Genomic DNA, 24,780 nt, shown 5'->3' with positions numbered 1-24,780 from the left:
AACACTGTGGCAGTTCAGCTGAGCCCACCAGGTTGCTTGGAACGCAGGTTGTATCCCGTGGAAGCTATCACATGGGGTATGCCTGACATTGGGGTACATATAAACGTCCCCGTGAAGAACATTGGATGTATCACACGGTGTAAATATCTCTTTGCCCCCAAGTCATCATTAGGTAGTATATTTTAAAAACAGTACTTATTTAAAATACACAAAATACTTTCTATGCACCCAAGTCCTTAAATGACCCACGTGATCCCATCTCATAAATAGGTGGTATTTTGAAAACAGCATTTACATTGCACGTATTACTGTTATCACCGTACACATAAGGATGCCCGTGTGGAAGAAGCAGCAGCCATTGCCCGCTAACGCCGGCTACCATTGCCCGGCAAGGCAGGCTACCATTGCCCAGTAATGCGGGCTACCATTGCCCGGCAACGCTGGCTACCATTACCCGGCAACGCTGGCTACCCTTTCAACGCGGGCTACTATTGCCCGGTAATGCGGGCTACCATTGCCCGGCAATGCTGGCTACCATTGCCGGCAACGCAGGTTACTATTGCCCGGTAATGTGGGCTACATTCTCAAGACAGAAAGAGGTGTGGAACACTTGTAGCGTTGGCATTTCTATTTCCAAATCACAAATCAAGTTTAAGCTGCTTGAAAAAAGCACGAACGTCTGTAGTCGTGGCTTTCTTAGTTTTGTACTTAATTCTGTGAAATGGTCTGTTCCTGGAAGATCTTTCCAACACGCCGGGAGTGATGCTGTCCAGAGGTGTGAGATCCACAGATTAAGTCGATTTCAAAATATACACCTATATCTATCTCCCAATATCCAGATTTAAATATGTATAATTCATTATAAACTAAATAGACAGCAGTTTTCCCTCCTAGAAGTCAGCTGTGATTGATTGACATTTCCTTAGAGGCAGCCAGCTCCACCAGCATCGTGTCGCAACACGTCTTGCAAATGCACACGCCACGAACAGCGCACATTTCCTTTCGGCTCGGTCAGGTGATCACCCTCTCGGCTCTTACACCAGCAGAGGGAGGCCCTCAACCTTCCTTTGAGCACCCCCAGACTAATTTAGGGGGAAAACAGCGTAATGGCGAGCTCGCAGTGATACCAAAAGGCATCGCAATTGGGCAGGCTGCATGTCAAGGGCTTCAGAACGAATCTTAGGGTAATTGTGAACCCCGGTGGTATCCTAAATGCCTCCTTTTTTAAAGGAAAATGAGGAGGTTGGAATCGCTTGGATATTTATAGCATGGGGAAGACTGAACGTACCACAGGAGGAAATTACCCGTAGTTACCTTTAGATTCTTTTTTAATGCACCCGATGTGGTAAACCTCTAATATGATAGCAGCTCCGATTTAGGTGGTATTTTAAAAATAAGCGGTATTTAAAATACCACATTCTTTTAACCTTAGGAGCGTACTCATAAATCAGCCCAGAAGGGGGGATCTTTTGCAGGGATCAAAATCTGGCCCTACATTCGGGACATACCATTGGCTAACTCTAGCTCCTGCCGCCCAGGCCGGCCCAGTGCCACCTCATCGGTGCATTCTAAGGGAGTTTCGTGAGGGCGCTTCCGACGGCACATTGCAATATGGGTTTCAGCATCTCTAGATTGTTTTGTTTCTGCTGTGAAATGCATCAATGAATTCCTAATAATGATGGCTTGCTAACCCATTGGGTATATTATTTACACTTGCGCGATCTGAATGACACCTGGCCTAGTAGGATCGTTGTCTGTCTTCCCTCTGTTCCCCTCCCTTGCCTCGCGGCTTGAAACACTTGTGTATAGGCGCGTTATAAATGCCATATCATATCATATCATTTGCTTTAACAGGTACCTTTTATATGTTTTCCGTGCTCGTCCACAGACCATCAGGGTGTTATAATGCTACAGTTATTTAATTGCAGGAGCATGCGCAGTACAATAGGCATGGCACAGACTGGCACCGTGCAATATTATTATAAAGGCACACTAGTATTAATGAGCCCTAGTGAGCCTGTACCCAGGGGCACAATCAGAGAGCGAGAGACCCAATCCCAACTCCCAATGATGTACTAAGGGACGCCGATTTTGAGAGGCTCGTGAATGTGGGTGTGATGTACTCATGCGGCAGCCGAAGTTACCCCAAAATGCCGGAGGAGTGCCAGGGCACACAGCCCTGCCCAGCTAACCCCCAGTTGCTCTTTGTAAGGGGCGGGCGAGTCCAATGAGGGAAAGGGGAGGGCATCTGCGTCCGGGTGGCCGCAAGTGTAAATTCTGCACCTCACTAGCAATACTGCCAGACATTTATATACAGCTTCCTGCCGCCTCTACTAGCTATTGTTAGGCAATTAGATCTTAGTCTCCAATTCAACAACCTTGGCAGGATGAAGGGATAAGTCGGCCCTGTTGAAATTCGAACGTGCGAAGCCCTTAGCCCAGAACTTTCCATCAGGCACCCATACGCGCAAGCCCCACAGAATTAGGCAGTAGGCTACTGCTCTTGAAGCAGCCCTAGCGCCTACAGATTTCAGTGACAGATCCTACTGCTTTTCACAGTGATAGGTGATTTATGTGACTCTAAGGCAGGCTGCAGGACAAAGCATGCAATACATTAATTAGTCTGTCTGTGCAGTGGGCTGGTAAGTGATTACTTTGATTGGGCTCTGGCCAATCCACTGAACTGACAGCTGAGTGACTCTGTCCTGCACTCTTGCCGGGACAACCCTTAGGTGAACCACCAGTGAAGGCAAGTGGCAGAGTGTAACACCATCACACAGCATCTCCCTATCAGACTGCGCGGGTATCAGTCGCCATGCCATTCAGTGTTCAACTTGCAAGAAATATGTACTGCCTGGTCTGCAGCTACAGAGCAGTGGCAAAGGTTGCCCACCAGCTCTGTGTGGTACCTTCTGTGAAGTTAGGTAATTGAATTTGTTGTTAAGTTACCATTCAGAGTTATACATTTTTAACATTTGAGCATCTTTCCATGTTGCGTTGTTTGATGGGTTGTGTATTTTAAAATGCTTCAATGGTGCCAACAATGTATGTTTTGTATTTTCCTGTGATGTCATTGTTATGGGAATTATTATTTGTGAAACTTGAAAAATCCTGCATCTTTTTGGTCGCAGAATGTTGGCAAGTATGGGCATCTGGAGAGACTTTTTGACACTGCTGGCACATGTGGTGTGTAACTCCAGCAAGCAAATGAGGCGAAATCTCCGGGATAACGTTTTAGCGATGCCATGCCAGTATCCTGACTTTCGTGTGTGGTGCAATACAGAATAGTTGTGCTACAAATCCACCTCTGGCTCCTCCTCCTCCTCCGACTGATATCTCTGCAGCACGGGCGATGTCGGTACAAGGGAAGCGTTTCTTACTTCAGGGCCATTGCTGCCAACCCCCAGACATGTTCAAAAGCTAATGGAAGCTATTCAATAGCTCCACATCTTAGTCACTTGCTCTAGTCCACAACCACTTCCTGGTGTCAAAGTTCACACGTCACGCTTTCCACTGGTAAACATGCCTGAAAGCTTCTGGATAACGCAGGGGTTCCCCTCGCGGAAAGGCTTGCTGGACCTCGAAACTGAAAACCCCTGGGCCATGGAGGGAAAAGCCAGACGCCATCCCTGTGAAACAACAACTCTCCAAACATCTGTGTTTCAGATCAATGCTGACGGCTGTAGCCCAGCCAAAAAGCATGCGACGAGTATCACTTTCAACTGAAAACATCCAGCCCTTCACGGAAGAAAGTACTTCCAAGACGGTCCTTTCTAAGGAATGGCATGGATGACAAGCTCTTAGCAAGCCGAATGCTTTTATGCGCTTTGAAGCCTGTAGCGCTGCGAATGTACGTGAACCGTGACTTTGGCAGCAGAAGCCGTGTATCTGTCTCAGTGTATTTGTTGTGTTTAGTTAATCGGGCAGAAGAGCAACAAAGCATGTAGTCCATAGGGTCTGTGCACCTGTTGTGCTGGACTGCAAGCATCTGGTAGGGGCAATGGGCGCCCGTGCCCCCGCGCTAGCGAGAACAAGCATGATTTTCATTTAAATACCCTTTTTTAAAGAATGTTCAGCAAAGGTCTGAATTGAAAAATGGCTCTCAGCTGATTGTTCGTTCTATAAGTACACCATCACTGTGGTGTTGAACTGAACTGTCCTGAAGTAGGAGAGCTGGAAGCAACAACTGCATACAATCCCAACTCCTTTGAAAACCACACTCACAGTAAAAAAACATTGGACCTCATTAAGGGTTTGGCGATAATTCACTAGTAAATCCGCAGAATTACCACTAAAATCGTTTACTGTTACCGCCACTCAGTACTGTGGAATTACCACAGGATGATTATGACTGGTGGCAAGGTGGTGTAAATCCCCATGTTTTTAACCCGAAGGACTCTGTGGAGATTTCTTCAGATTTTTAGGGAGCATTAATTTAGCAGCAGTAAATCTGCACATTTTTGGAGGTCAAGTGAAGGCTTAGGGCCAATTCATGGAAATGTGTGCAGAAATCCTGCAAGGGCCCTGCCGAGGACACTGCGTGAGCCAGTGCGCAGTATAAAACATCCGTGCCCCCGTATTCAAGGAATTCACTGCGCAATATAACCACATTCACAAGTTGCGCCCAGAACGCGCTAACACGACCACACGCAAAGCATTAACAGCCAGAACAGCTACTTTTGCACGCACCCCCACACAGGAAAACATGCACCCTTCAAACAGTGCATGTGGTCCCCCGCAAGCACACCTGCATCTCGGGGACACTGTGCAGGGTCCCCCGTTAACTGCTTTCGGGACACCCTGACAACATGCATATGAAAAATCGTAACTCGGCCTAAACTTGGATAATCTGCGTGCAAACCCCCGTAAACTGTTCCTGCACCCCGCGACAGTGCCTACTCGCACCCCAAAGTTAGATCGGAACCGTGGTTGTGTACACGCACCCCTAAATCGAACATGCAAACACACCTCTGCACTGCGAATCCTATGCGCAAGTGTACTTACACCTGCCTTCGCGTGGCATAGGGTTTGAGGCATTTGCGTGGCCATTTCTATGCCAAGAGATGCGCAGGTGTTTCCATGAATATGTGTTGTTTGGTGCAAATGTGGGCATGCGAGGGACTGCCTGCAGGCCGTCTCTCGTAACGCCCATTTTTTTGCTTGTTCAGCCCCATTTTCTGAGTTTCACCCCCTTCCCAGCACTCTTCTCAAGTCACACCCACGCCCTGCATGGTGTCTCACGCAAGGCGCTCAACGGCTCGCACAGATGTTCTGGGCCTGCGCAAACTCCACGCAAGTTCCAAGACAATCCAGCGCAGTTTGTTCCATGAATCGACATATGTGGATTGGCGCACAGTTTGGCACGCAAGTTCCCTATTTCCGTGCATACTATTCTATGAAGCGGGCCCTTAACCTCCAGCTACATGTTGGAGGTTAATCCTCCACTTCACCTCCAAAACAAGTAGTACAACGGTGCGGGAAAGTGGCCGTAAAGTGGTAGTAATTCTGTAACCGCAATGTTACTGCCACTTTCTCATGTTCTCGATATGAGCCACACTATAATGGTCAGAGATAGAGAAATGCCTCACAATTCAATAGATGTATCCACATAAACCACTGGTTTGAACGGTGCGGGTGGATGAATTTTGCAATTGATATCGGTGCTCATACTTAATGTAGCTAAGGAGACAAGTCGTTAGAAATGCCCAGCAGCGCCCGGTATACAAGAAGTGCTGACGAAGCACAACCACTGATGCTCAGGTGAACATGGGAGGAAGCCGCTGCAGCAGCAATTCAAAGGAATCATGAAAAACACTTCAGCACATTCTTTGTAGAGAAACGGATTGAGTATCTCCAAAAAGAGCACAGTGAGGATCATCTTCAAAGCAGCTCGATGTACGTTCTCCTGTTCTAGGATTATGGAACATGGATCATATTTTTCTTTATTATATTTTATTGGTGATCTGTAGCGCAGTGATGCACATGTGTTGATTCAAAGCACTACTAGTAGTAGTCGTTTCAGAAAGATAACAAAGCTGTTGAATGGTTTGTGAGATCTGACAGAACAGTGGGTGGTAGCTTTTCTGTAATACACGACCAAGTATGTTGGGTTGAAAACACATCTTAACGCAACAGGAACCTCGCAGGATCTTTCGTGGAATTCTTGTCTGTCTTTATGTCTAGACCATGTGTGAGCGGTGATTTATCTATGGTCGACCACTTCTCACTTAGAAGCCTACACATAAACAGAATGGGATTCACGTGCATTGACCTCAACTCGTTCACCTCTTGCCTCTCGGACAGGTACCATGCAGTTTAGAGGGGTAATGTCAGATGCAACCATTCAACTCACTCCTAAGGAGCCCAACACTGATCTGTACTCTCTCCAGTGACCTTCAATCTCCATGTGGAACCGCTCGGGTGACTTGTCATTGACCTTAATATCTCACTTCACCAATAAGCTGATGATTCTCAGTGGAATCACAAAGTGAATTGTACTCACAACAAGAAAGGCATACCCTCCATCCAAGCTTGGATGACAGGCACCTACTGGGAAATCAGTCCTATCAAAATGCAATTGTCCTACTAGGGCATCCATGTAAACAGGAGGCCATCTAAGGGTGGCTGAATGAATGCCTCGAGGGATTCATGCCTCAGTTGGCCCCATGTGCCAATTCATTTAGGTCCTTTATTGATAGCAATGTCTACTTTTGGCAACTTTATAGTAGAAAACCCAAACCGCTTGGCATTCTTCAGATGAAAGACCTTCCTTTGAACTCAGGGTTTCAGAACCATATTCTGGGCATGGTAATCTTATACCTCAATGGAGAGAACACCCCCCTCGCTGGCATACCAGCCAAACACCTGCCCACCCTTTAGGGCTGTTCAACCCACTGCTGCATGCCTCATGATGGTAAATAAGATATTTGACCACATCTCCTCCATCGTAAGAGAATTACACTGGCTTCCCGTCCTAGCCACGATACTCTTCAAAACCGTCTGCATCACATACAAGGGAAGTGCTGTCTGAACACCAGCCTTCCTGTCCACAAAACCGGTGGGCTGAAGTAGGACACACTCCTTTAGAAGCCAAACCATTGTAAGATTTGAGACTAAATGGGAACATCAAGTGAAAACCAGCTACACCCCAGCCTACTGGAACACCATTCCAGTCCCAGCCAGCACTACTGCACTGCTTTACCTAGTTCCAGCAGCTTTGGGCTCAGGTGGCACTCATCTAAAAGCCAAACTACTGTAAGACTCGAAACTAAAAGGACGTGCATAAAGAAAAGCATGGAAACAGGCCTTCTCCCCTTACTCCCCAGCCTGCTGGAACACCATTCCAGTCCCAGCCAGCACTACTGCACTGCTTTACCTAATTCCAGCAACCTTGGGCTCAGTTGGGACTCATTCATCTAAAAGCCAAACTACTGTAAGACTCGAGACTAAATGGACACACATGGAGAACAAATGGAAACTGGCCTTCTCTCGTTACTCCCCAGCCTGCTGGAACACCATTCCAGTCGCAACCAGCACTACTGCACTGCTTTACCTAATTCCAGCAACCTTGGGCTCAGTTGGGACTCATTCATCTAAAAGCCAAACTACTGTAAGACTCGAGACTAAATGGACACACATGGAGAACAAATGGAAACTGGCCTTCTCTCGTTACTCCCCAGCCTGCTGGAACACCATTCCAGTCGCAACCAGCACTACTGCACTGCTTTACCTAGTCCCAGCAGCCTTGGGCTCAGGTGGAACTCATCTAAAAGCCAAACTACTGTAAGACTCCTCAAGACTAAATGGACACACAGAGAGAAAAGCATGGAAACAGGCCTTCTCTCGTTACTCCCCAGCCTATTGGAACACCATTCCAGTCCCAGCCAGCACTACTGCACTGCTTTACCTAGTTCCAGCAGCTTTGGGCTCAGGTGGCACTCATCTAAAAGCCAAACTACTGTAAGACTCAAAACTAAAAGGACGTGCATAGAGAAAAGCATGGAAACAGGCCTTCTCCCCTTACTCCCCAGCCTGCTGGAACACCATTCCAGTCCCAGCCAGCACTACTGCACTGCTTTACCTAGTTCCAGCAGCTTTGGGCTCAGGTGGCACTCATCTAAAAGCCAAACTACTGTAAGACTCAAAACTAAAAGGACGTGCATAGAGAAAAGCATGGAAACAGGCCTTCTCCCCTTACTCCCCAGCCTGCTGGAACACCATTCCAGTCCCAGCCAGCACTACTGCACTGCTTTACCTAGTTCCAGCAGCTTTGGGCTCAGGTGGCACTCATCTAAAAGCCAAACTACTGTAAGACTCGAAACTAAAAGGACGTGCATAGACAAAAGCATGGAAACAGGCCTTCTCCCCTTACTCCCCAGCCTGCTGGAACACCATTCCAGTCCCAGCCAGCACTACTGCACTGCTTTACCTAGTTCCAGCAGCTTTGGGCTCAGGTGGCACTCATCTAAAAGCCAAACTACTGTAAGACTCGAAACTAAAAGGACGTGCATAGACAAAAGCATGGAAACAGGCCTTCTCCCCTTACTCCCCAGCCTGCTGGAACACCATTCCAGTCCCAGCCAGCACTACTGCACTGCTTTACCTAATTCCAGCAACCTTGGGCTCAGTTGGGACTCATTCATCTAAAAGCCAAACTACTGTAAGACTCGAGACTAAATGGACACACATGGAGAACAAATGGAAACTGGCCTTCTCTCTTTACTCCCCAGCCTGCTGGAACACCATTCCAGTCGCAACCAGCACTACTGCACTGCTTTACCTACTCCCAGCAGCCTTGGGCTCAGGTGGAACTCATCTAAAAGCCAAACTACTGTAAGACTCCTCAAGACTAAATGGACACACAGAGAGAAAAGCATGGAAACAGGCGTTCTCTCGTTACTCCCCAGCCTACTGGAACACCATTCCAGTCCCAGCCAGCACTACTGCACTGCTTTACCTAGCCCCAGCAGCCTTGGGCTCAGGTGGGGCACGCTCATCTAGAAGCCAAACTACTGTAAGACTCGAGACTAAATGGACACACATAGACAAAAATGGAAACTGGCCTTCTCTCTTTACTCCCCAGCCTGCCGGAACACCATTCCAGTACCAGCCAGCACTACTGCACTGCTTTACCTAGTCCCAGCAGCCTTGGGCTCAGGTGGGACCCGCTCATCTAAAGCCAAACTACTGTAAGACTCGAGACTAAATGGACACACAGAGAAAAAATGGAAACTGGCCTTCTTTCGTTACTCCCCAGCCTGCTGGAACATCATTCCAGTCCCAGCCAGCACTACTGCACTGCTTTACCTAGTCCCAGCAGCCTTGGGCTCAGGTGGGACCCGCTCATCCAAAGCCAAACTACTGTAAGACTCGAAACTAAATGGACACACATAAAGAAAAAATGGAAACTGGCCTTCTTTCGTTACTCCCCAGCCTGCTGGAACACCATTCCAGTCCCAGCCAGCACTACTGCACTGCTTTACCTAGTCCCAGCAGCCTTGGGCTCAGGTGGGACCCGCTCATCTAAAGCCAAACTACTCTAAGACTCGAGACTAAATGGACACACATAGAGAAAAGCATGGAAACAGGCTTTCTCTTGTTACTCCCCAGTCTGCTGGAACACCATTCCAGTCTCAGCCAGCACTACTGCACGGCTTTACATAGTCTAAGCAGCCTTGGGCCTAGGTGGGACTCATCTAAAAGCCAAACTACTGTAAAACTCGTGACTAAATGGACGCACATAGAGAAAAGCATGGAAAAAGGCCTTCTCCCCTTACTCCCTAGCCTGCTGGAACAGCATTCCAGTCGCAGCCAGCACTACTGCACTGCTTTACCTAGTGCCAGCGGCCTTAGGCTCAGGTGGGACCCGCTCATCTAAAAGCCAAACTACTGGAAGACTCGAGGCTAAATGGACGCACATAGAGAAAAGCATGGAAACAGGCCTTCTCTCGTTACTCCCCAACCTGCTGGAGCACCATCCCAGTCCCAGCCAGCACTACTGCACTGCTTTACCTAGTCCCAGCAGCCTTGGGCTCAGGTGGGACACGCTCATCTAAAGCCAAACTACTGTAAAACTCGAGACTAAATGGAAACACATAGAGAAACGCAAGGAAACAGGCCTTCTCTCGTTACTCACCATTCCAGTCCCAGCCAGGACCACTCCAACGCTCCTGCAGTTCAGGAAGGAACTCAATAACCTGGTGTTCAGGTGCTACCCAGTGGCCACTTAGGTCCGGCTGCTGCTAGGCATATGCGACTCCTCTGTTTTGGGCCCCCTGAGGAAGGCCATTACCACAGCACAGAGGCAGTCATATTGTGCAGTTGACACTTGATTTTCTTTTGTTGTGTACTTATCCGTTTTCATTTTTACTTTTCCACATAATTTTCACAACCCACAAAGTTGTGATTTGTTTGTCACTATGGTTACATAGATATGTTATATCACCATGAGTTATGTTTTTTGTTCTCAATGTTACATCTGATGCATTCAAAATTGCATTCGGCTGAGTACTGAGGATCGATATTTAGCTTGTTTTATCTGTATAGGATTAGGTGCCTTATTTTGATTTTTTTCTATGCCTCAACTTTAACACACTTTTTACAAAGGAAAATGCAAAAAAGGTAATTCATCTTTGAAGATAAGGGTTTTCTGTTCGGCAAATTCACGAGATACCTTTGGTTGTTACAAATACAGAATGAAAGCTCTTGCTTACACTAAAAAAACAGAAATGTGTGTGTTTTGGGAACAGGTAAGAACTTACGTTTCAATGTATCAATAAACTTGGAACTCATGAGCTGGGCATAGGCAAAGACCAGGAAGTGGGATGAAAAATTGAGGAGAGCCTCTCACAAGGAGGCGTGACTGGGAATAGCCCAAAGTGATGGCGAGAGGCTTAGGCAAGCGCTGTCTTCCCAAACAATGCATAACCGTGGAAGGGGGACTGCATGATTTTGAATGTGTTATTCCCCAAAAGAAAGAGACAGTAAATTACAGAAACCAATTGGTGGATTGCGATTGACAAGAATTGTTTTTATTTCATAATGGTCTATTTCGTTTATTTTTTTAGAAAAGTTAAGAACATCTTGTTTTCAAGACAAACAGTGCATATTATGTATTTTTTAATTATTATTATTTTATTTAAAAAAAATGTAGGCAATACAAGTACCTTCCATTAGATTTAGTTCAGTAAACAGAAACCGCGTACAACATACGTTAATACAGCATATGCACACAATTAACAGAAAAAATGTATATTAATAAGGAGTCTTGATTTGGTGGATTAAATGAACTAAGCAATAGTCCTCAAATGTAATTAAAAAACACCAAGTCTGCTTCAATAGATGTGCACCATGCCATAAAGGAAAGTCCAGAAATGGACATATCTGAAAAGGCCTCCAACGAGCCCACCAGTGAAGAGCAGTCTTCGGGATTTGAAGTATTTGTTCCATCAACCGCTAGACTTTAGCACCAGGAGCAAAGACAGAAGGAAGGAGGCAAGGAAGTTAAAGTAGAAGCCGTAGAGACCAGTCAAGCCCAGAATTCCTGCCGTAGCCCCAGACAGAGCAGACACAGATGTCCTGCGTTAGTCCAAAACTGCTGCATTGCCTCTCACTGCACCTTCGCTAATGAACTGTGGGCCTTCCCACTTCATCGTCAACCTGGCCATTGTGGTAGGAGGTTGCTTTAGTTAGAGAACAAATTCTCACAATGTCCTTCGGGTAAGGTAACCGCCGATCCTACTGCTACCGATCAGGGACAGCAACCATCAGGGCCAAAAAATGAGGACGGGAGCAGCCATCTTTCTTTTACAACATAGACATATGTTGTATTTTCAATGCAAAACGTAATACCGGATCTTGAGAAATAATACTTAGGCTAAGTTACAAAGTACAACAATGTTTCTTAAACTAAAACCTCGATTGATTTCCGCCTATAGAAGGCAGTTCAAGCTCCTCGTGTGTGATGAGGGGCCATTAACACTTGGCTACATCCTTATCTGTGGGCGCACATTTTTAAGGGCCATCACATGTTGAGGACTCGGTTGTCAGTACAGGGGGAAAATAATCACCGCTGGCTGTGGCCGCAGCTAGATCAGTAACCCCACCTCCACAGGGTGCTGTGCCTCCCCTCCTCTCCCCACCCCCGAGGTCGAGTTTCTGGTTGCATCCAGGTTACCTATATCCGGACTCAAATGTGATCATCCCTTTGCATCAAAGTGCAAACAACAGGGTGCGAAGTGCATATCGTTATTTGGGAACCACGAGGAGAAGCGCCACAGCCCCTGGTCAAAAAGAATATATGGAGACTGCCGGGGCTCTGCCCCGCCCCAAAATACTTTGTGAACAACACTGATGCAGACAATGTGCCCACTGGCATCAGTTACCCCCGACACTAGCATCTCAAGAGCACAACTAGGTGGCGCTCTCAGCATTTGTGCCCAAACAAAGTGACACCTCCATTCATCTTTCATGTGCACCCCCCTTCACCCCACCCACAGATCCTCTGACTGGGTGACTATATTGTTCTCATTCTACGGGTAGAAACCCCTTTTCTTTTCTGCCCCAACATATATAGAAGTCTTATTTTGATTTGAGACTGGTGTATTTGAGGTATTTTAATAATCTTGCCTGGATTGTCCTCAAATCTCGGTGTTCTCAAGGCCACGTATCTCATTATCACACACATGTTCCTACTCTTCAGCTGAATATGTTCTCTCGGGAGGATAGCTCAGTGGCAACGTGCTCGCATTGGGAGCAAGATGACACGGAGCAACAAAGGCTCGATCCCCGGGTCCGCGCTTAGAAACCTCTGGGTATTAAGCTCGTTATGAATTGCCTATCATATTATATCATATTGTTAGACTTCCACCTTCATCTTGTCAGGTGTCGGAGCAGGCGAGAACACTTTTTATGATAATAACATGTATGATAATGCTGCGTATGAAGCAGTTTGTAGGTGCCTCGGCATTTTGAGACATCCCATTCGCTTGATGAGCCCGGCGTCCGCTCCCCACCCCGTCTCTTTCTTGGCACCACTCACTCACCGAAAAACCTTAGAGCGAAGCAAATCAAAGAGTTTCCCAGGCCCGCGAGGAAGGCGCTGAAACGTTTGCTCTCAAAAGTTGAGTCGCGTTTCTCCTGTGGCCCAATAGCCGGCAGTCGACATAATGCAAGCATTCAGTGCTCTAGTTCTCAAATGCTCATCAGACCTTGATTTGTCAAATCCGCGTTCGATCTGTCAACCCTTTACAGATGATCTGATGTGTTCATCCGCTGGCCAGGCCATTTGAGTGGGTGGGTAGAAAAACCGAGGGATTGCTGCCCGGCTCGCGGAACAAACCAGCTCTGTGCTTATGGCGAAGATCAAAATGCATTTTTTATTCCAACAATGTTTGTTGTATTTTTCAGTTTTTTTAATGGCAGGGATACACCGATGGATATCCATTAAAATGAAAAACAGATCTGATTTTGTTGATTTTTTTTTTTTTTTGGCTGGGGTACCACGTTGGAAAACCTAAACAGTGCCTGCTAGCTTCCTTGGCTGGTTGCCATATTTTTATATCCCAAAGCGGATTGTCTGTGATATGCGAGGCGCGTGGTTAGTCGTTCGCGGAAACATGTGCATTTGAACCTGGATGGGTTTTCTGCTTCATGGTTGGTGTTAATTGCAGATTTCATTCTATATCCCCAGGGCAGTGCATTTGATCATTTACACCCATGAAATGTGTGAGCAGCTTGCATAAGTGCCCGGTAGGGGTATATGTTGTGTTCTGCTGATTTATACTGTGCACCAGAGCCATTTGCATGGTCTCCAAGCGCTAGTTATTTGATGAGCAAACAAACATTTCCAGTGCATGAACACCAGTTCATCTACATTCCTAGATCTTTGCAACAGAGAATCATTTATGGAACTCACGTGCTATTCCCCCTGGGGGCGTGGGTGATATAGATTCTGAAAGTGTGGCATTAAGGGTGTTTTGTCTCCCATAATATTTCCTGCTTGGTGTATACAGACAACCTCACGTATTTGTATGTATGTGCATTTATTTAGTTCACAAATAGAGCTTTGTTAAAACCTCTGTGCATGGGGACATTTGGCTGAGTGAGTAGACCCCCTGTGTGGTGAACTGCAATAGTGCAAGAGTACACGTGAGGTTAACCAAGTGTGGATGGGGGCATTGGGGAAGTAAGTGGGGAGACCACTGACAAGCCATGTTTAACAAGTATAGAGAGCAGGATTGGCATTATGCAGGATTTACATATGTTGTAGAATGTTCATATGTGGAATATACATCTGGGTCGCGGAGAAGGGGTAAGGCAGGGTGCAGGGAGTAGGTAAATACCACTCGACAACTCAGATGCTCCGAGTGGAAGGGAGACCCTCCCAGAACACTTTTGAAATCTCATGTAGTAGGAATAGACTTGATAACTGGAGAAGGAGTTCCAGTCGTCGGTGGTGGGGAACAAGTAGTGTGGAGGAATGAATGTTGTGTCTTTCCTTTGAACCCCAACATTTAAAATATAGGGCCCTCATTCATGGAAAAATGTGCATTTCCCCCTGATCTGCTGAGCCTGCAAAGACACTGCGTGAGCCTGCACTCAGAATAAAAAATGTGCGCCCCGCAAGTTCATGGAGTCTACAGCGCAAAGTAACCGTATTTACAAGTCGCGTCCGGAATGCTGCTAACCTGCCCCCATGCAAAGCCAAAACAGCCACATTCACCTACACTTGCGAGCTCCCAAAGCGTGAACACATGCATCCCATGAACAGTGCTGGGGTCCCCCCAACCAAGCTTGCACCTTGGCACCACTGGGCAGAGTTCCCCGTAACTCTCACCGGCACCCCGAGTACAGGCATACAGTTTCCCACATAGGCTTTTCAGAAGTCCATGTCTGTTAGGAATTCTATAAAGTGTGATATTATAACCCTTGATAAGACGCAACGTATAGACCTCTGAATGATGATAAGCAGACTTTGCTGATCTGACATGTAATCTTACAATTCCCCACTTCAAATGTACTGATTTGATAAAGTTCAGAAGGGTGTAGGTTTGATTTCTTCTTAATAAGATTCAAATCTGGGACCTGCAGGTTACACACTCTTCAGTAGGTTCCTCAATCTACTGAGATATCATTAATGCATGGTGTAATGTGCTCTCCTACTTGCATAACATTTATAGATGAACAGGACTGAATTTCCTCTTCCTAACCCCCGCTCAGGGTCGGATTGGCCATTCAGCCCGTGGGCTCGGCCGAAATCGTCCCTGGGGAGTGGGGGTCGGTTTCTGGCCATGGCTGGGGCGGTTTGGAAAAAAAAGTGAAAAAATAAATATATTTTCTTTCAATAATTTGTTTTTTTTCAAAAAGCCTTCTTAGGTCGATAAATGAGTACCAACACAAGTTGGGTGATATTGTATGCATATTTGTTCTATAAAAAAGAGCTTAAGCGTAAGTGCTACACAATAACATATTATCATTTGGCCTTGGACGTCTGCTTGGATTCACAGTCATTTTGTGTATTTAGGAACAATGCTATTTGATGACACTTCCTGTTTTGTCAAGGGGTGAAAGGTCGTGTTTCATCGCTTCCCGAGATTTCACTTCGGGACGGAGTCAAATGACATCACTTCCGGTGATGTCATCAAAGTTCAACGGTCGCGAGGGGTGGCCCACTTTTTTTTTGGGGTGACCGGGCCTATTTCTTGTGCCAGTCTGACCCTGCCCCGCTCCCCCTGTCTAGCCTCACCAAACCCCTCCCATTCCCTACAGCCGTTCTATCGCTCTTCTTGTAGCATTGAAGTTATTTTGTGTAGGCTTTTTCACACGAGTAAGCCTAAGACTGCCAGAACTTCTCCCCTGTACTTCCCTGAAGATGTATGGCTCTTAAAGGAGACTCAGGCAGTTCTGGGCTGCAAGTAAAATCTGCAGAAACCCATGAAGCTACCCATATGGCCACTAGTAGACTCACGGGAGCCCGCATATTATACTTGAGATCGCCTGCCCACGCTTACTCATGAGCCACGCAGTTTTGTATGCACGACCCACGCGATAGCTAGTTCTGTTCTGTAACTGTATCTAAGCAGGTACCCTGTGAGAATCTGAGATCTCTTGGTCCATGTGCAATGACCCAGACCGTTTCCATTTTGCAGTCCTGTATAGGCACGCCATATATCATTACAAGGGACAGGAAGCACTATTTTGTAAGATGTGGACCCTCATATTGTTGGAGTGACAAGGCCTGAAACTCTCTGAGTGCTTCTGCATCTTGGTCATTTGGGTCCTGATTCCGTAGATGGCGATGAGCACGGAGTGGGCAACCATCGCTGTGCAGATTCTCGCTCCGTGCAGGGAGTCTGTTAGCACCTCTATTGATTCAAGGTTTGACGCAGGCAGACAGGCTGGGCTCCCTATCGAATGTGCCTGCTTTTCTGGGCCATAAAATAGCAGCTGGAATCCATGGAGATCCTGTGAAATAGCGACCTCCATGTTTGCACATGGCAGCCACAATTACTGATGATGATTGTGCGCATGGTCACGCGCAGCCATGATCAGAGTTCATTTTCTGACTGGGATTGATATGGGCACGTGGAGCACAGAGATTCCCATGCCATTATCCACTTCAGGTGTAAACTGTTTAATATCCATCAGAAAGAGCAGGGACCAAAAAAGTGTTTGCAGACCTGGGGGTCAGATTACAGAAACTTTGCACAGGTGCAACGTTGCACGGTATTACCACGAGGGCAACGTTTGCCCCGTTTATAAAAGCACTTGGACATATTAGAAAAGCATTGCACTATGATAAGTGCAGGTTGACATGGCATAAGCACCAGGGCAACAATTGCCATAGTGCAAAAAAGACACATTTCCGATGCATTTTTTCACCGTAGCAAAATGTGCCCTAGTGCTAATACGATTCTTTATTAGCAACTCGTGCTAAAATGCAGTGATGCCCAGGTACCCTGGGGCTCATAACATGCCAACCTGCACTTGTCATGGTGCAATGGTTTCCTAATATGTCCCAGAGCTTTAAGAATTAGGGAAAACTTTATCATAGTGCAAATAACGTGCAACCTTGCACTTGCACGGGTGTAACGTTTCTGTAACCTGGCCCCAGATGCTTTCAAAATAAAATGTTAATGGCTGGTCCAAAAACACATTTGTTAGAACGTCAACATGACCCATATTTCCATTGATGTTTGTTTTAGCATGTAAGCATTTTTTCTTGTGACTCCTTGGCGTATGGGTCACTTGCCTGGTAGGTGAGGTAAATAGATTAATCACCTACTTCAACGTCCACTAAACAGGAATTATACATCTGACCTGCCATAATCTTGCATAAACCACCGCCATTGTGATTGCGCCCCTCATGGACTTCTAATTATGCATAAAGTTTAAGTATTCTTCAGTCACGTGCAACTGCCTTTACGAGTATATTTCCTGCACTTCCGGCACCAGCTCTTTCGCCGCTACGACTTGGGGGCAGCTCCCTTTTAGGTGTTCAGAGATACTTATGGTTGCTTAAATATATTGTCAACCGAAGCGCAGAAAAATGCAGCGTTTCGTTGACAGTATATTTAAGCACAAACTAAGCGCTCAGTGCATGGAGCTGTCTTCTGTGTGAACACACCATGCACAAATGGGTGGCTGTATCTCGCATGTTATGTTTGCAGGTCACAGTAACCTATTTGTGCATGAAGCGTTCACTCGCAGGACAGACAGCTCCATGTACTGAGCGCCAAGTGAATTTTCACTGTCAACCAAAGCACTACATTTTTCCGTGCTGCGGTAGATAATATATTTAAGCAAACTTAAATATCCCGCCAGGCTGGTCCCTATGCCTTTCTGTTCGACGCCATCAGGTCTCTCCTAAAAGAGACATGTGCTAGTGGCGCTGCGCCGAAACAGCGGGCGCCGAAAGCGCTGCGCCAAAACACGTCGGACCGAGGATAGGATAGATTTTCCTCTTGTAAAAGTGGAAGAGAGCCCTCTTTTGGCCACCTGTATAATTGCAAGTTGTCAGGCACTACATTTCAGAATTGACAGTTTGCTGGTCTTGTTTTGAGATCAAGATATTCCGTAATGGACATGATTGTCCACTCTTAATGCTATCATGGGAGATCTTCTACTGTGTGTCTTAGTTTGAGACTCGGGCACAAGGGGTGCAGCGACATCCCCACAAATCACACAGCATACATGAGGGTACCCAGACGTTATATTTATCCTCGTCAGTTTAATCAAAATTCTCTCCTTAATTTAGAATGGAATTACATCGCAACATAAAATCCTCAACCTGTTACTTCAATTGTGTGTTCTTCTAATGTGTTAAACATGATCATTTAAAGGCATTTTACACTAAATATAGGTAATTCCAACCCTCTCCTTAGAAATAAGGCTGGATTCTTATGGACAGGCATCACACATGCTTGCCATTATTATCCATTCCATTCAGGAGATGTTAGTCCAGTCCTGGATTTAATTTTACATTCTGAAACTTGTAGTCCAGCACTTCCCCATTATAAATCTCAGACCGCAGAATGCAAAATTAAAACTAGGACTGGACTAGCATGCCCCTATTGGAATGGATAATGTGGGCATGTTTGATCACCTGCCCCACGTGAGCAAGGGGGATGCAAGGAAACGAATGCCAGAGGCTGGCAAAATTAAAACTAGGACTGGACTAGCATGCCCCAAATGGAATGGATAATGTGGGCATGTATGATCACCTGCACCACACGAGGAAGGGGGATGTGAGGAAAATAATGCCAGAGTCTGCGACTCCACTCCAGGAGTTAATGCTTGCAGATCCCACCTCACAGCCTACCTCAGTGCAGTCTAGCTGCTGCACAAAGCTTGCAGGGCAGTGCCAAGCACCCCTCTAACACCTCCTTACACTGACATGCAGGCGATGCATACCCATGGTGCCAGTCATCCAAACACCAGACTCCACTCTGTCGGATACCAAGCTGTCCAGCACCTTCACTTTCAGACAAAGAGACAGCTGTGATGCATCATTCCAATGACAGCTTTGCCCCACACAAAATACCTTTGATAATGGCATTGAAATATGGTTGCCATTTTGTAATCAGAATTGGGACTGTATTTTTAGTTTGGGCTATTAGGTGTCGCTTGCGACACCTATAAAAGAAACTGTTGCATTAGAGTACAGCTAGGGAGAAAAGACATATGAGTAGGGACACACAGCTTGTTGGTGTTGTTTGGTTATTTGCCCACCCATTGAATGACTATGGCTATGCTAATCCCTTTGGCCATTCCCACCCAGTTCCTGACCCTCCCCGCCTAACCACCTCCTCATGGGAACTCGTTGGGCATGCTTTAATCAAGTCTTACCATCAACCTTTGTTCTTTAAGTGCCTGCCAGTGTTTTTTCAAAGCAGTATTCTGAGAGTTAATGGCTTAATTTGTGTTGTAAACCCACTATTGGTGTAATAAAAATGTCTTAACCAGGTCTGCCTTTAGCCACTTTATTTGTAAGCACTCTGCGTGTCCTTCACTGAAGCCCTGTTAAAAACAAACATTTGCAAACGCCAACCATTTTGGCTTGTGTGCAAGCATTAGACATCTGCCAGGTACTGCTATTAGATGCCCTGGTTCTCACACCATTTTGCACCTACTACCATCAATGGCCAGTTAATACCACTACAGCAGTGCCTTGAAAGTGCCTTTGCCATGCCTACACAAAAGCCCAAACTGTTGACACTGCCAATGCCTGTTTTAATCTTATGGCTAATTCAAGTGCAGCAGGATCCTAGTCGGTGAACCACTTGCTTATATAAATGCTGCAGGTTTTGAGATAAGAGACTTGTGAAAGGACAGGATTGCGCAGTATAACAGCGTATTATATTGGAGAACTGAGATATGTAATATTTCTAAACTGTTAGTTTGACAATGAGATTTCACTTTTTAACTTGATGTCCCAACCATCACTACCATATTTGTAAATATTGAATGGCTGTTGTTTAAATTGAAAAACCATAGGTACAAGGAGTGATTAACCTCAAAAAGAAAGCAAGGGTCTTTTTAAAACAATTTGATTCCATTTGATTTTTCCCCCACCATTTCAGTAATACTAATCTCCCACTATTGGAGCAATTCACCTCCCATCGTTAATAGCCCTAGAGCTGAAAATGGTAGTCCTCCCTCTAATTCTTCCTCTGATAATCCTTCAGGTTGTAAAAAAATAAAAAATAAAAAAAACGGGGGCTAAAAAAAGCTGTTGGGACATCCCATTTGACATCACACCCCTTCATGTGGAGTGACATGATAGATATCGTCTCACACCCGCCCTATGATATTTATTCTGTTGGCCAAATCTAGTGTGCTCAATATATTGCTTCATACACATCCTCCATTTTGAGTACATTTCATTGATCTGGAGCAAATAATTGGTTGTCCCATTGGATATGACTGGAGGTTTAGCTGACCCACATTGCTACAGGTCGATGACTGCCTTATTGCCAGGCTGCTGATACATGTAGACAATGGGGCATTTGAAAAGCAGTGTGATGTGAGGGTATAGTAAGGGTTGGAAAGCTCAGGCGCAATGTGATCACCTTCAGAAATGGGGAAAATGCTGCACAAAGGGCTGAAAACCCCGGTCAGTGCAGACTCAGTTCTTGATAATTCGGAAGTCAATAAATTGAGTACTATGAGTGAGTAATAATAACATAAGTTATTAAAGGAATGAGAAGTGGTTCCATATACATGAAGGCTTACACAAATTACCACAATTATTGTCATTAAGGATACGCAACATTTTATTTCCGATTTATACTTTTCCTAAAAGGGATTCCCTTCCTGTATGCTGGAGCTTCATGAAGTCTTTGTTCCACTCAATGCTCAACAGCTGTGAGATACATGTAGCTACTACTATAAATAATACAAACAAAGTGTGTTCTTCGATAGCACTTCATGCCAGATTCCTCACACTTCATGGCGCAGTAATAACAGAGTGTGATTGTTGCCAAACCTAATGGTGACCAAGCATTGCACAATAAATAGGGGGTTCCAAAGAGCTTCTTCCACTAGGCGAGCATTGCACTTGGAATATTTTGGGGATGTCACTGATGTACCCCTCCACACTCAAGGTACACTGATCAGGTAAAACCTTGTTCTTTTCAAGTTTTTGTTTTCCTCTTTTCTACTTTGAAATTGGTCTATCACATCACCTTATTTGGTTACAAGAAGGTAGTCAATAATACAAAAGGTTTGGTTAACCTCACATTTAAAGGGTTTTTTGGAGTTGGAGGACCACTTTGGCGGAGGCTGCATAATTACAGAGTTATGTCCTTGTCCTGCAAATACTAACTATGATCTGATTTAGAGGCTGGACTTCCAAATGTGTATCTCTGTCTCCACTTTGTTTTCTTGCATGATAGTCTATATTGTTGCTCTTATGAGTAACTAGTGTACAGGGGCCAAAGTGCAGGTTTCCATTCACACAGTGGGACCACTATATATCCTCAGCCTACAGCTCCCTCTAGCGGTGACAACAGGCAAAGCTATGCAAATTGGACCACTGTACATCCTAAGGCAACAGCTCCCTCCAGCTGTCCATTCGGGCAGCATCTATTGCGCATGATGGCATCGGACAAACATACATCTGGCCTTTTATATAAATAGAGGATGTTATTCCTCCATTCAGAAGATTGAAGTTGATGTATGTCTTGGATGGGTGCACAGTAACTCGGTATATATACGGAAGTAAAGCTACTCCTCCTCAACACAGAAAGAAGACACCAATCAATGGCTAACTGGAAGTCGACAGCCCTGCCCAGCTCTCTAACACTTGTACAATAACTTTTTTATGGAGGGATACCCACATGAGTTTGGGCTTCACAATACCTTTGCTGTGAATTACATTATGTTTTCTGGTCTGGATGGAATGTTCCAGATCTACAGAGGATCATCGAAAGACACATATCTGCCCATATGTGTTTAAAAAATTGATGGCTTCACCAGTTCATGCTGATTTGTCCACAACGCCTCGATAAATGGAAATTGTAGAAAATGTGGCCTACTTTTTAAGTCATAGAATTTGCTAGCACGAGAAACACAGATATTTCTTATTTCAGAAGTAAACACAATGGACCATTTTATGGCCTTGCGCAACACACTAATGTGTGGCAGAAGCAAGAGCACAACTAGTCCCCACCCCATACCTGCCGCACATTAGTGCAGTGCATAATCTTAAAGTAACAGTTGTGTGCTGTACAACAACATGCTGTCATGCCTGCGCCATGGGCGCATACATTGGCGATCAATATGGACAAATTGTTATTCATTTACCTACAGAAAACTCTTGGATCAACCGCTATTCACTATTTGGACTTTATTTCCCATTTGCAAGACTTTGGTGCTTTTTTATTTTTTCCAGAAAACTACACTTACCATAATGCACTTGGCTATAACCATCTATTCCTTGCTATTCCTATTTTTCTTCATCGGAACTACAATCCCCAGGAGCCCTAGGGATTTGCTCTGCTTCCACCAGCTCAGGAACAGAGAGGGAGGTGGCCGATTGTCTGCAGGTGTGCTGAGCCAGGTGCAACCAATTAGCCTGCCTCTGTGCTGGGCTGGGCAGTATAAAGGCTGCTGCCTGCGAGAGCTCAGTCTCTTGCATTGAGAGTCCTTCCGGCACCTTTTTGCTTCGAGCTACAAACTTTGTATGCTGTTTCCTGCTTTCACCTGCTTTTTGTTCCAGTGCCCTGGTGGGCTCCTGCCTTGCAGTCTGCTACACCCTGCTGCCTACAGCCCTAGCCTTTTGGGCTCCCTGCCTCAGCCCTGCTCCTCTGTGCGTCCTGCCTTGCAGTCTGCTACACCCTGCTGCCTACAGCCCTAGCCTTTTGGGTTCCCTGCCTCAGCCCTGCTCTTCCAGGCTCCTGCCTTGCAGCTGATCACGCTCTGCTGCCTTCCAGCCTCCGCCCTTGCCCTGCCGGGCTCTCCACATTGCAGCCGATCACGCTCTGCTGCCTTCCAGCCACCGCCCTTGCCCTGCCGGGCTCCCTACATTGCAGCCGATCACGCTCTGCTGCCTTCCAGCCTCCGCCCTTGCCCTGCCGGGCTCTCTACATTGCAGCCGATCACGCTCTGCTGCCTTCCAGCCTCCGCCCTTGCCCTGCCGGGCTCTCCACATTGCAGCCGATCACGCTCTGCTGCCTTCCAGCCTCTGCCCTTGCCCTGCCGGGCTCCCTACATTGCAGCCGATCACGCTCTGCTGCCTTCCAGCCTCCGCCCTTGCCCTGCCGGGCTCTCTACATTGCAGCCGATCACGCTCTGCTGCCTTCCAGCCTCCGCCCTTGCCCTGCCGGGCTCTCCACATTGCAGCTGATCACGCTCTGCTGCTTTCCAGCCTCAGCCCTTGTCCTCTGGGCTCCCTGCTCTGCAGCCTGCCTCACTCCGGCTGCCTACAGCCCTTGTCCTCTGGGCTCCCTGCTCTGCAGCCTGCCTCACTCCGGCTGCCTACAGCCCTTGTCCTCTGGGCTTCCTACTTTGCAGCTTATCACGCTCCGCTGCCTACTACCTACCTTTTTCCGCTGGGTTCTCGGCCTAGCAGCCCTCTACAGTCCTCTGCAACCTCCTACGGTCAGCGGCCCTGCCCCTCAGGGCTCACTCCTTGCTGCCCGGCCCTTCTGGGTTCCTTGCCGTGCAGCTTGCTTTACTCTGCTGCCCTAAGCCCTTTCCCTCTGGGCTCTCTACCTTACAGCCCTGCTCCTGTGGGCTTGCTCATTGCTTTCCTGCTCCTCTGAGCTCTCAACCTTGTTCCTTACTGTCCTCTGCTATCCAATCCTGTTACACGACTTTCCCTTCATTTCCTTCTGCTAGTTTGCTATCAACCTCCTTTTCCTGGATTTGTCTGTAAGTATCTTCTCTTGTACTGTTTGTAGACCCTTTTGTACAGAGCTTGTCTGTTGGTTCCCATCAGTCAACCTCTGCCCTTTTCCTTGTCTCGTTTCTACATTACAGACACCCATAGCTGCTGTTCCAAGCCATGAGCAAACAGCGTGGGCCTCTGTTATAGCAAACTGTGCAGAAGGCTAGAGTATTTCCTAAGGTTCGTGGAATACTCTTTTCCTATATCTGCATACACCCCAAGAGGGAATTCATTCTATACTTTTTTCCTTGCTACTCTTGCCTACTCTTCGTTCTCTTTCCTTTCTGCTGTGTGTGTACTTATCTGTCCACTTTATTTTGGCACAACCACCCAAACCCTTTCTGGGTGTCCTGTGCCACTCTTAATAGAGTGCCATCCTTGACAGAATGCAAGAGCCAAAAATGTCTTGTTCCATAGGCAGGAAAGGCACACACAGACCAAGGATGCTTTCCTTTTGGGTTAAGAAACCTTTGCAAAAATCTATACTTTCCCTAAAGACAGCAAACAAGAACCTTAGTCTAAAGAACAGCCTCGCCTTAGTAAACAAAGATTTAGAAGCACAGTACTACACTCACTGGCTTGCTGACCCTTCTTCCATGTATAACTATTATGACATTTGCGACTATGATCCGCAGTCCTTATCGGTTGAAGAGCTACAGCAAGATAATTAATTCTTACAGATCTTGTTAGCCCAAACAGTGAAAGACACTCCTGCGTCTGATAATTTTTCTAACACTGTTACAGCCAAGGATATTTCACTCATTGTGGGGGTCTCTAAACCAGAGTACGCTGTTGCTAGAGTGATATGTTCAAGATCTGCTTGGCAAGCTCCCCAGTCTACTGGAAACCCTCATTTGACAGGACACGGCATTATGTATCCTGAGGTTAGT

The 24,780-nt window shown here is 46.3% G+C and overlaps 1 protein-coding gene and 1 pseudogene across 1 annotated transcript in view; one reads left to right on the top strand and one right to left on the bottom strand.

Moving 5' to 3' along the window:
- Nucleotides 1–24,780, top strand: part of RSPO3 (R-spondin 3) — a 244,542-nt gene that overhangs the window by 92,877 nt on the left and 126,885 nt on the right. The gene's annotated exons all lie outside the window — the stretch shown is intronic.
- Nucleotides 11,290–11,666, bottom strand: LOC138468476 (ER membrane protein complex subunit 6-like; annotated as a pseudogene).

This window comes from Ambystoma mexicanum, chromosome 4q, assembly GCF_040938575.1.
Source record: "Ambystoma mexicanum isolate Mex_15411 chromosome 4q, UKY_AmexF1_1, whole genome shotgun sequence".
In the NCBI taxonomy this organism is placed as follows: domain Eukaryota; kingdom Metazoa; phylum Chordata; class Amphibia; order Caudata; family Ambystomatidae; genus Ambystoma; species Ambystoma mexicanum.
The sequence above is the reverse complement of the archived record's forward strand: the minus strand, read 5'-3'. Positions and strand labels throughout refer to the sequence as shown.